We start from the raw sequence: 10158 nt of genomic DNA, 5'->3' as shown, positions 1-10158 counted from the left end.
ACTCAGATCCAGGTCTCCTAATCTTATATTTGGTTGCCCCCTTTGCTTAATATGTAACATCTCTTTTTATCTCATGAAGAAATTTTGAACTGTTAGTAGGACAGTTGGTGTTTACATTGTTCAAGCTGTCAAGGCCTGCTCCCCTAGCGTAGCTGTGGCCATTTTGATCCATGCCTGCTAATCATTTTATACTGTTGCTGACACAGAAAAATAGCTTGACTCAGAGCTGGGTCAAGTTGACCACACCTCCTGCTGTGTTCTGAGCTTGCAGTCTGTCAGTGGTGGCGCATGCCTTTAATCTCAGCACTTGGGAGTCAGAGGCTGGTGGATTTCTGAGTTCAAGGCCAGCCTGGTCTACAGAGTGAGTTCCAGGACAGCCAGGGCTACACAGACAAACCCTGTCTTGAACCACCCCACCCCCACCCCCCAAAAAAATTCCACAACCACCGTCTCCACTTAGGACCAATCAGATTAAAAGGTCTGTTTGAATTATTACGTCTAAACTGCCAAGATAAAGAGTTGACCACTTTCTTCACCTCATGAGTTCACTGTGGGTTTTGCCTTTATAAACTGGCCCTGGGAAACATTCAGAGTTGCAGGCTTAGCTCTACGCTCTATCCCTGGTTGATCAGTCTTGGAGTGTACATTTAATAACATATTCCTTCTCAACAAGACCCAAGTTTGACTGGTTTGTGGGGCGATTCCTGAACCACAACACATGTCATCTCATTCTGTTATTTCAGCTGCTGAATGGAGAAAACTCTTTTAAAAAAAAATTACCAAGGATCTGGGAACCAAAATTTGAACCTAGAAAACATTCTGTTTTCTATCTATACCACAGGGCTCCTGGCTTCTAAATAACTAATTCAAAAGAGACTTAAGATCAAGTAGTAAATTATTTACCCAGAGTGAGGCCAAAACATTTCTTGTCTTGTTCCATTTTCTATATCCATAGTTGGAAACATTCCTCCCTCTTTTTACTTTCATGGTACCTAAATGCAGTACGATGCTCCAAGTGATTATGAAAGAGTTAAAAATCTTTTAACAAAATAAGTAAGATAAGAGTTCAGAGCTGGGAGTTTAAGTCAGTGTGACCAAGTGCTATGGACACCAGGAGAGTTTGAGTTGGGAGTTCTCAGCGTGTCCGTACATCCTGGATACCAGGAACTTGGCTGATTACGTTTAGGCTCTTAGAGAATAGCCTGTTCCTTGTGCCTTGTCACAAACTGAATAATGGGCTAGGACTTTCCACAGATGCTCTCCAATAGCCCTCCCTTACTACCTCTGGGTTGTGGTTCTCCCCCCCCCCAGTTGTGGTTTTGGGCTTTAAATTCTCTCTGTCTCCAAAGCCCCGGGGTCAGACGCCATTGCCCCTGCGTGGGCTACAGGTCTTGACCTCAGTATACTGATTAAAATATGCCTCTTGCTGATTACATCAAGTTTGGTGTCTTGCACTTATTGGGGTGGCCGCGAATTCCCGAGGCTTGGGTGAGGTCTTCCATTCGTGGGGGCCTTACAATTATCAATAAATATTGTGGAATCAGGAACTGTGAAGATGACTCAGTTTAGGCAAAGTACTTATCACACAGGCATGAGGACCTGAGTTCAACCACCGGAACTTATTTAAAAAAAAAAAAAAAAAGCCTTTTATGGTCACAGCATGTGCCTGTTATCCTATCCAGCTAAACCTGCAAGCTCATGGTTCAGGGAGAGAATCTGTGTCAGTAAAAGCTTTCCTGAAGCACCTTCAAAGACACACCCAGATGAATATTTCCAAGGTGATTGTAAATCTAGCCAAGGTGACGATAAGATTTAACCATCAATACCTCCCCAGGGAAGCATTTCAACATGAAATGTCCACTCCAAGAAGACACACAGAATCCCACAGGAACGTTAAGAAGCTAGAGGAAAGCTTAGGATGGCTAGTATGCTAAAATGTGGTAACAATGGTTGTTGCTGTTGCTGTTGTTCCTTTTTCCTTGAGAAGCTTTAAAAATATGAATAGTGAAGAAAAGAGCAAAGTATTAAGTATTCAAGCTTGCAGAATAATGAAAAGAATTAATCACTTCAAAACAATTTCATCTCCAGGAAAACTTCAATTATTCAGGAAATAATAACCTGTCCTAGCCATGTTTATTGATTTTCAGAAAAAAAAAACATAACCTTATGTTTCATATGAATAAAGGGCAGATGACAACTAATTATTTATTGACTAAGTATTTTTACAAATTCTATATTTGAAGAGATTCTAGAAATAATAAAAAATGAATGTATCAACGCTTTATTTATTTAGTATTTTAAAATTAAAATTACTGCTGAAAAAAGAAACAGTGTTATTAGCAATCGCTTTTCCATAGATGAGAGTCTAAAGAGTTTTATTTTTTCTGTTATTTTAAACATATTTTCTTATTTTTGTTTGTGTATGTGTACCTATAAGTCTGTGTATCTGTGTGTATAGGTGGAAGCCAGGGGAGAATGTCAGGTGTCCACCTTCTTACCCTGAGACAAGGTCTCTTGCTGAATCTAGAGCTCACTATTTTTGGCTACATTGGAAGCCAGCAAACGCCAGTGATCCTCCTGTGCTGGAGTTACAAGTACAGGTGGCCATGCTTGATGTCGCTTGTGAGCACTAGGGAACTGAATTTGACATCTGATTCTTTTATAGCAAGCACTCTTACCAATTGAGCCATATCTCCAGCCTTTCTTTTCTAATTTTATACAATACATTGCATTGCATTTTTTTCTTTTTTTGGATTTTTGAAACAAAGACTCTATATGTACCCTTGGCTGGGTTGAAACTAGTGATGTTGGCCAGTCTGACCTCAAATTCATAGAGTTCCACCTGCATCGGCAGGTCCTGAGTGCTGGGATCAAAAGGTATGGGCTACCATGCCCAGTTGCATTACCTCCTAATAACTACTGTAGTCAGAACAGCTAACCTGAGGTCTACCGCTTCGTAGTATTTTAGATGTGCAATTCATTGCAGTTCATTACAGGGCATAGGTTGTACAGGAGAACTTGATCTCTAGAACATATTCATTTTCCTTGGCTGAAACTATATGCCACTGAATCTCCTCTCACCCCAGGTAACACAATCCTCTTTGATTGTTCAGCTTTGATTAGTTTTAAACAATTCATTTAAGTGAAATGGTGTAGTGTTTGTCTTTATGCATTAGGCGTCTTGCATTCAGTATAAAATGCTCTAGGTTCATTTATGTCTTGACACGATACAGAATGGTTGTGTAATATCATATCATGCACACATATCCCTCTCTCTTTTTTTTTTTTTTAAAGCCATTTGTCTTCTATAGGCTGATCACACATCTTGGCTTTTCTGAATAGTGTTGCAAATGGACTCAACAGTGTTATGATCTCTTCTAAATCCTGATTTCAATTCCTTTGGATGAGATTGCCAGATCAGATGATTGTTATATTTTTACCACATTTATTTATTCATTCACTAGAGGATACAAATTCCATGGCAGGCATGTGGAGGTCAGATGATCACGATGGAGAGTTGGTTCTATTCTTTTACCATGCGAGGGCTAGGAATCAAACTCAGGTGATCAGGCTTGACTGCAAGCGCCTTCATTGGCTTGTCCATCCAGACAGTGCTTTTACAGTATTAATTTTTAGGGAAACTCCATACTGTTTCTACAACATGTCTATCATTTTGTATTTTTTCTAGCAGTGTTCCTTCAAGGTTCTAATTTCTCCATAAGCTCACCCAAATCCTCGCTTGTTTGCTTTTTTATGATGGCCACCATAAACGGTGCAAGAGAATGTCTCCTTTGTGTGTGTGTGTGTGTGTGTGTGTGTGTGTGTGTGTGTTGAGTGTTCTATGTTAGAAACATTAAACAATTTAAGAGAGAGAATACTCCTTATAGTTTCTATTTATTTATCTACTTTGATGATTAGTAATATTGAGATTTTTCCATTTGTTTATTGCCTTTTGTGTGTCTTCTTCAAATGTGTGTCACTTTTAAATTTTACAAATTAATAGACCTTTAAAAAATTAATGAAGTCTTTATATAATTAATGTTAATGATTTAAAGCATACGATTACATCTTAACCATTGGAATGAATTTTGCATTATATCAGTGATGTGCAAAATGTTATTAATAAGCAAATTCTTCAAAATATACTTTAAAAAATTAAAGGCAAGGAGCCAACCTTCTGTAGGAGACAATCTATTTCATTCTGCCTTCCAGTGAATTTGACTGTCATCTCTCAAAACCAGAATAATGATAAATTAACCAAATCTAAAAGTAATCAACAGACAGGCAAACATAATATACTAGAAAAAACTAGCAAAAATGAAGAATGATTATAAGGACTCAAGTTCTATCCAAAGTGTTTCTACATTTTTACGATATAACAGATAAACCTTATCTGTATGGAGCAGACAGTAAATTTTTAAGCTTTGAAAGGCACAGAATCTCTGTTGAAATTATTCTACCCCACCTTCATAACTCAAAACTGATACAAGCATGCAGTAGCTACAATGGATCACATTTCTTAGTTTTTATATTATGTAGCTGTCTCACTATTTTCTGTCCATGAACCTGTGTAAATAAGGAATAAGTGTGGAAGTATATTTATCTGGTAGGTCAAAGTGACCTTGAGAATTGCCATACAAACCAAAAGAATCTGATTGTGGGACAAATAAAGGAGTATCTTGCACTGCCAGACAAAACATGTGGGTTCTGATTGTTCCATGTCTTCCTGTGTAAAGCACACCAAAGCTTCCTGATTCTGCTTTATCCCTGCTGCCAGTTATAGCAACTGCGGTACTTTGTCTCTAGTGGCTAGGCGATACTTGCTGGCCTTTGTGCAAGGCCACTGTCTCCATCACTACAGTGGTAGACTCTCCCACCATCATTTGCCTCTAGATAACAAGCACCACAGTTCTTTCACGGATGCCAGAGCTCTTCTCACATTGTATTTCTAAAGCCATGCAAAGACAGAAATCACAGACTCTTCTCCAGGATTACAGTTATGGTTTGATTAGAGAAAAAAAATATGATCAACCTACTGCAGTGTACCTAATCCTGAATATGACAGCAAATTACATCCCAACTCTTTATGGGTCAATATCAATAAATTTAGAGTAACTCAACATTGTATATAGCCTTGGTCTGGAAACTGGAAAAAAAAAAAACCAATCTATTCTCACATAAATTCACCAGGTTTCTGCCAGCAGACATTTTAGCAAAAATTTGCAGTTCTTTTGAGTATAAATCACATTGTACTAAGTCTTTCCTTGTACTGAAGCTGACTCAACTTAAGAAAGTACAAACCAGGAGAAACAGTGCTAGCAGGTTTGGATAAGATCAGATATGGCCTTTTCAGGCATCTGCTTCAGATACTCTTCAAAGAAGGGAAGGCCAATTTTTCATTCAACACTGAGTCCATTCTGTTCTAAGTGAGGATCCCAGAAATATGGGGTTCAAGTGTCTCAATTATGAGTCCACCCAGATCCCTCATTCAAGTGTCTCTCTCAAACACTGGTTGATTTTCAGGTAACAGATTAGCACATCTGTCCACTGCACACTGCATCATCAGTGACTACTTTTGAAAGCGGGAACTTCTTTTCTAGCTGTTCTACAGAAACTCCCAGTTACCTGACAATGTCTTAAACTCAATGTTTGAAGACCTAACATTGTCTTTTTCACTTGCTAAGCTTTTTTTTTAGGTAGTTTAAAGCAACTACCTAAGTTCTACTTTGCATGTCTTTCGCTAGAATTGTAATGGCTATTGATACAGGAAGTAGCTCTCTGTGGATTTTAAGGAAAAAGAGCCCATGACAAAAACTGCAAGTTGCTCATATGTGATGCAATTAGAACAAAGATTAGGGTTAAAAAGAAGATGAAGAGTTAAAACAGATACCAAAAAGGCAGCATACACCAACTGATATGCAGTTCCCAACACATTCAGCAGAGGACTGGCGGGTCTGTGTTCAATCAGAGATGATGCAGCTAACCCTCAAGAGACTGGAGGTCCCAGGGAGTTTAGAGGTCAGATGGGTTAGGGGGTGGGATGTGGGAACAGCCTCCTGAAGACAGGGGTGGGGGGGAGGGATTGGAGGGATGGGATGTGAAACAGTCAGAGGGTGGACTGGGGGGGTGATAAAACCTGGGGTATTAAATAAGCATATAAATAAAAATAAATAGTTAAAACAGTGGGATCTGAGGCCTTGAGGAAGATGGCATGTAGCTGCATAGGAGAAGACTGAGCTAAACAGATGAAAGGGAGGACAGAGCTCTGGCTTAGCTACAGCAGGTCGTCGTTTGCCCTCTGAAGGCTTTGAGGAACATATGCCAGGCATTATTGTCCTTTCATAAAGCTTTGCTTCTAATGCAGTTAGTCAAACTAAATTATAAGTAAGAATAGCTTCAAACAAGAAGCTTCTGCCTAAGAAACCATCTCAGACCTCCCCGTAGACAAGGAGGTGAATATGAGGTTACCATGAAAGACCATAGCTGTACCTTGGCCACTGTAATACTGTCTGCCATTGTAAAGTTGCTAGACTTTTATTTAGTGGGAGAACAAAGAGAGGCTAGTATAATTAATATTACTTGAGACACCTGCCAAGTTAGAGCACAGTAATTCTGGACCAATTGTTGGGAGCTGAATTTTAGCAGAAAGCGGCTATCAGCTTTGCAGCCATCTTAAGCCATATACCCTGACATGAGACTTGGATTACAATAGCCTACAACAACTGAACACACTCCGATAATCTTGGTTTAGATACCTTGGGTGTGTGAGATTAAGGTGTGTAACTTAAGAGCGTGACTTAGAAGTGACCTAGAGATCAGATTTAGAGACAAGACCTAAGGGCATGATTATAGGTGTGACCAAAAGGCATGGCTTAGAAGTGAGACATATAAAAGGCAGAGGCAGAGGGCAGAGAATCAGACACTTCAGGGAGTACAACTAGGAACTAGGAACTAGGAACTCAAGACTTGGGACTTAGACTAGGAAGAGAGACTGAAGAATAAACAGGATTGAATCACACTCTGTCTGGTCTCCATTCTTCGAGTCCATCCTCACTCTCTCTCTTGCTTAACTCTGACCCTCGGAACAGAGCGGTAGCTTGGGCCGGGATACAGGGGCCACCAAGCGGGGAGTGGAGAGGGCCTCAACATTTTTGGTGCCCGAACAGGGACTAGTGCGGTTCTCAACATTCTGCTCGGGTCCCAACAACCAATGACTAACAGCTAACAGTGAAGGAGTTGCAAATAGACAAAGGAGGACTTCTACCACCCCTAAGTGGGCAGGCATCACATGAACAGCACAGGACTGCTCCCTGGTTGGGCCAGGAGGACACGTATAACGCATGTGGCCCCTCCATTGGCTCAGCCCATGATAGCCCAGATGATTAACCAATCCAAATATAGAATACCTCAGCCCTACCCAGTTTCTGCCAAGGTCCTATAAAAACCACCATATAAAGGAGCTCGATGGCTTCTCCTTGTCTTCAAAATGCCTTCTACCTTTAGGAATTTCTCTTATTTTTCTCTTCGTTTTTCATTTTTCCTTAATGTCTGTTGTAGAATATATGTAATCTCAACCAAGGACGTCTACTCCACCTTTGATCATTCAGTTCCCAGATAAAAGACAACTTTTACTATTTATAGTAAGCATTTATCAGAACTAAAGCTGGGCAGATATCTACCCTCTATGCAATTAGAGTCTACTTTCCCATCTATAACCCCAAGTTATTACTTCTATGTTTATCTAGGCTGCTTTTAACTCTATACCTCATGGCCACAATTTGAAGATTCTTACCCCCATAGCATCTTCTCCTCTCTCTACCTCCTCTATCTCTTCTTGTGGTTCTCCTCCATCCTCTCCTGGTCTCTCCTCACTCTTCTCTCTTCTCCAGCCCTGTTGAGTCCCTTACTCTGCCTCAACGTTTTGGTTGCTAGGTGCTCTGGTCAAGAGAGAGTGTTGGGCAAGCGACGCGAAGAATGGAGACAAGACAGGGTGTGATTTAGTCTCTTCTATTTTCTCATGTCTCCCTTAAGTCTCTCTTATTGAAGGGAATTCTGAGGTATTTATATACACAAGTAGGAGAACACAGGTGAAAACATTTTACCACGTGCACCATATAGCTGAGGTCACTAAACAGCAAAACAAGCTATGTGGGATAAACAATATATTTATCAGAGTGTGCTTCAGCTGTTATAGGCTTTTGACAACCAAGTCTTTCATCAGGGTATATGGTTCCAGATGGCTGCAAAGTTGATCTAGCTGCTTTCTGCTAAAAGTCGGCTCCCAACACAGCCCCAATCAGGTAACTCAAAACCCACCTACCTCTAATCCCTCCAGTAATTGTCTATAGCCAATTTTATTTAACCAATCGTTTTAAATCAAGTAACAAGGTTTGTACAGCAAAAGCCTGTAAACATGAGAATTCACTCATAGGCCTAGACCTTCGGGTACAGAACTTAGCATTATATATCAACAGACCAAACCTCAACAACGTCTATTAATGTACTCTGCATATACCCATTAGAGACTATGTCTTTATCCATCATTGCCATGAGACAACAGATAGCTATCTCAGGTTGATCTTTGGTGACCATTAAATGTTCAGTGCCTCACGATCCTATGTCAAGTCCAAATGAGCTGAGAAAGTTCTAATCATACTCAAAAACCCTTCAATTAAAAAAAAAGAACAAAGGAAAAGCATAACAAATATTGATGAAGGTATAGAGAAGGGGATATAAAATTCTACTAATACACTCTGGGTAGGGGCGAAAATTTGTACAACCATTGTGAATAACACTATGCAAATTCCTCGAGAAATGTAATAGATCTATCATATCCACCAATCCTGCTTCTGTGTCTAGCAGAAGTGAACCAGCATTCAGTGATGTGCCTGTACTCCCATGCCTACTGGAGCAGCTCTATTCACAACAGCCCGCAGAGTCAACCTGGGTATCGTTGCTGGATGAATTGACAGTGTGCTACCAGTTATTCAATGGAGCCATATAAAAGGCAAAATGGACAGAAGGGACAACATTATGTCAAGTGAAATAAGGCAGACGCAAAACAACAAATACTGCATACTCTCACTCACACGCAGAATCTAAAGGAGTTGATTTCAATGAAGAAAAGAGTACAATACGATGAGCAGCGTGGGAGAGGACAAATAAGAGGTGAGAAAGTGAAAGGAGATTCAGTTGAATAGGACTGAGCTGTGGTGTTCTACAGCCCAGCACTGTGAACATGGTTTATAATAACATACACATTTTGTTAAGAACTAGAAGAGAGGAGGAGAAAAAAAAAACCTTCAGTCATAATGGAGGGGCAGAGAGATGGAAATACTTGGCACCTGGTTTGATCGTTCTATAGGGTGTACACATGCTGAATCATCAAGTGACCCCCCCCCCCATGAGAAAACATCGGTGAATATTTACTCCTGTTAAAATGGCAATATAAACAGGACCGTTCAGACTGTGCTACAGGAAGTAAGCTACTACAACCACAAAGACAACTGACAGTTTCTTACGAGCACTTGCACTAGGGCACAGCAATTCCTCTCCTGGGAAATCATGCAAATGAAACGCAAGCACAGACCTACAAAACGACTTTCAAAGAATGTACAGAGAAGCTTTATCCACAAGAGCCAAAATTATAAAACCAGCCACATTCACCAGAAGATGTCGCATATAGTAATACATTGGAATGCAGCCTAGCCATGTGCAAACATGAGCTCGTAAAACACACTACATAGTCACTGAGCAATGTTGAAGACTAGCAAACCACTCATATACAGAAGAGAACATATTCTATGACTCCATTCAAAACAAGCCACAGTGGTAGAAGCAGAAACCATGGTTGCTTTGCACTGACCAGAAAACTAAAAACTCTTTCAATAAAAAAATAATATCCACTTAGTGAGTGTATACCATGTGCTCGGAATACCCAAAATACAACTCACAGACCACATGAAGCTCAAGAAGGAAGACCAAAGTGTGGATGCTTCAGTCCTTCTTAGAAGGGGGAACAAAATACTCACAGGAGGAAATACACGGAGACAAAGTGTGGAGCAGAGACTGAAGGAAAGGCCTTCAGAGACTGCCCCACCTGGGGATCCATCCCATATTCAGCCCCCAAATCCAGACACTATTGAAGATGCCAAGAAG

The sequence above is a fragment of the Arvicanthis niloticus genome, chromosome 15, assembly GCF_011762505.2.
Source record: "Arvicanthis niloticus isolate mArvNil1 chromosome 15, mArvNil1.pat.X, whole genome shotgun sequence".
NCBI lineage: Eukaryota > Metazoa > Chordata > Mammalia > Rodentia > Muridae > Arvicanthis > Arvicanthis niloticus.
This window is presented reverse-complemented; position numbering follows the sequence as displayed.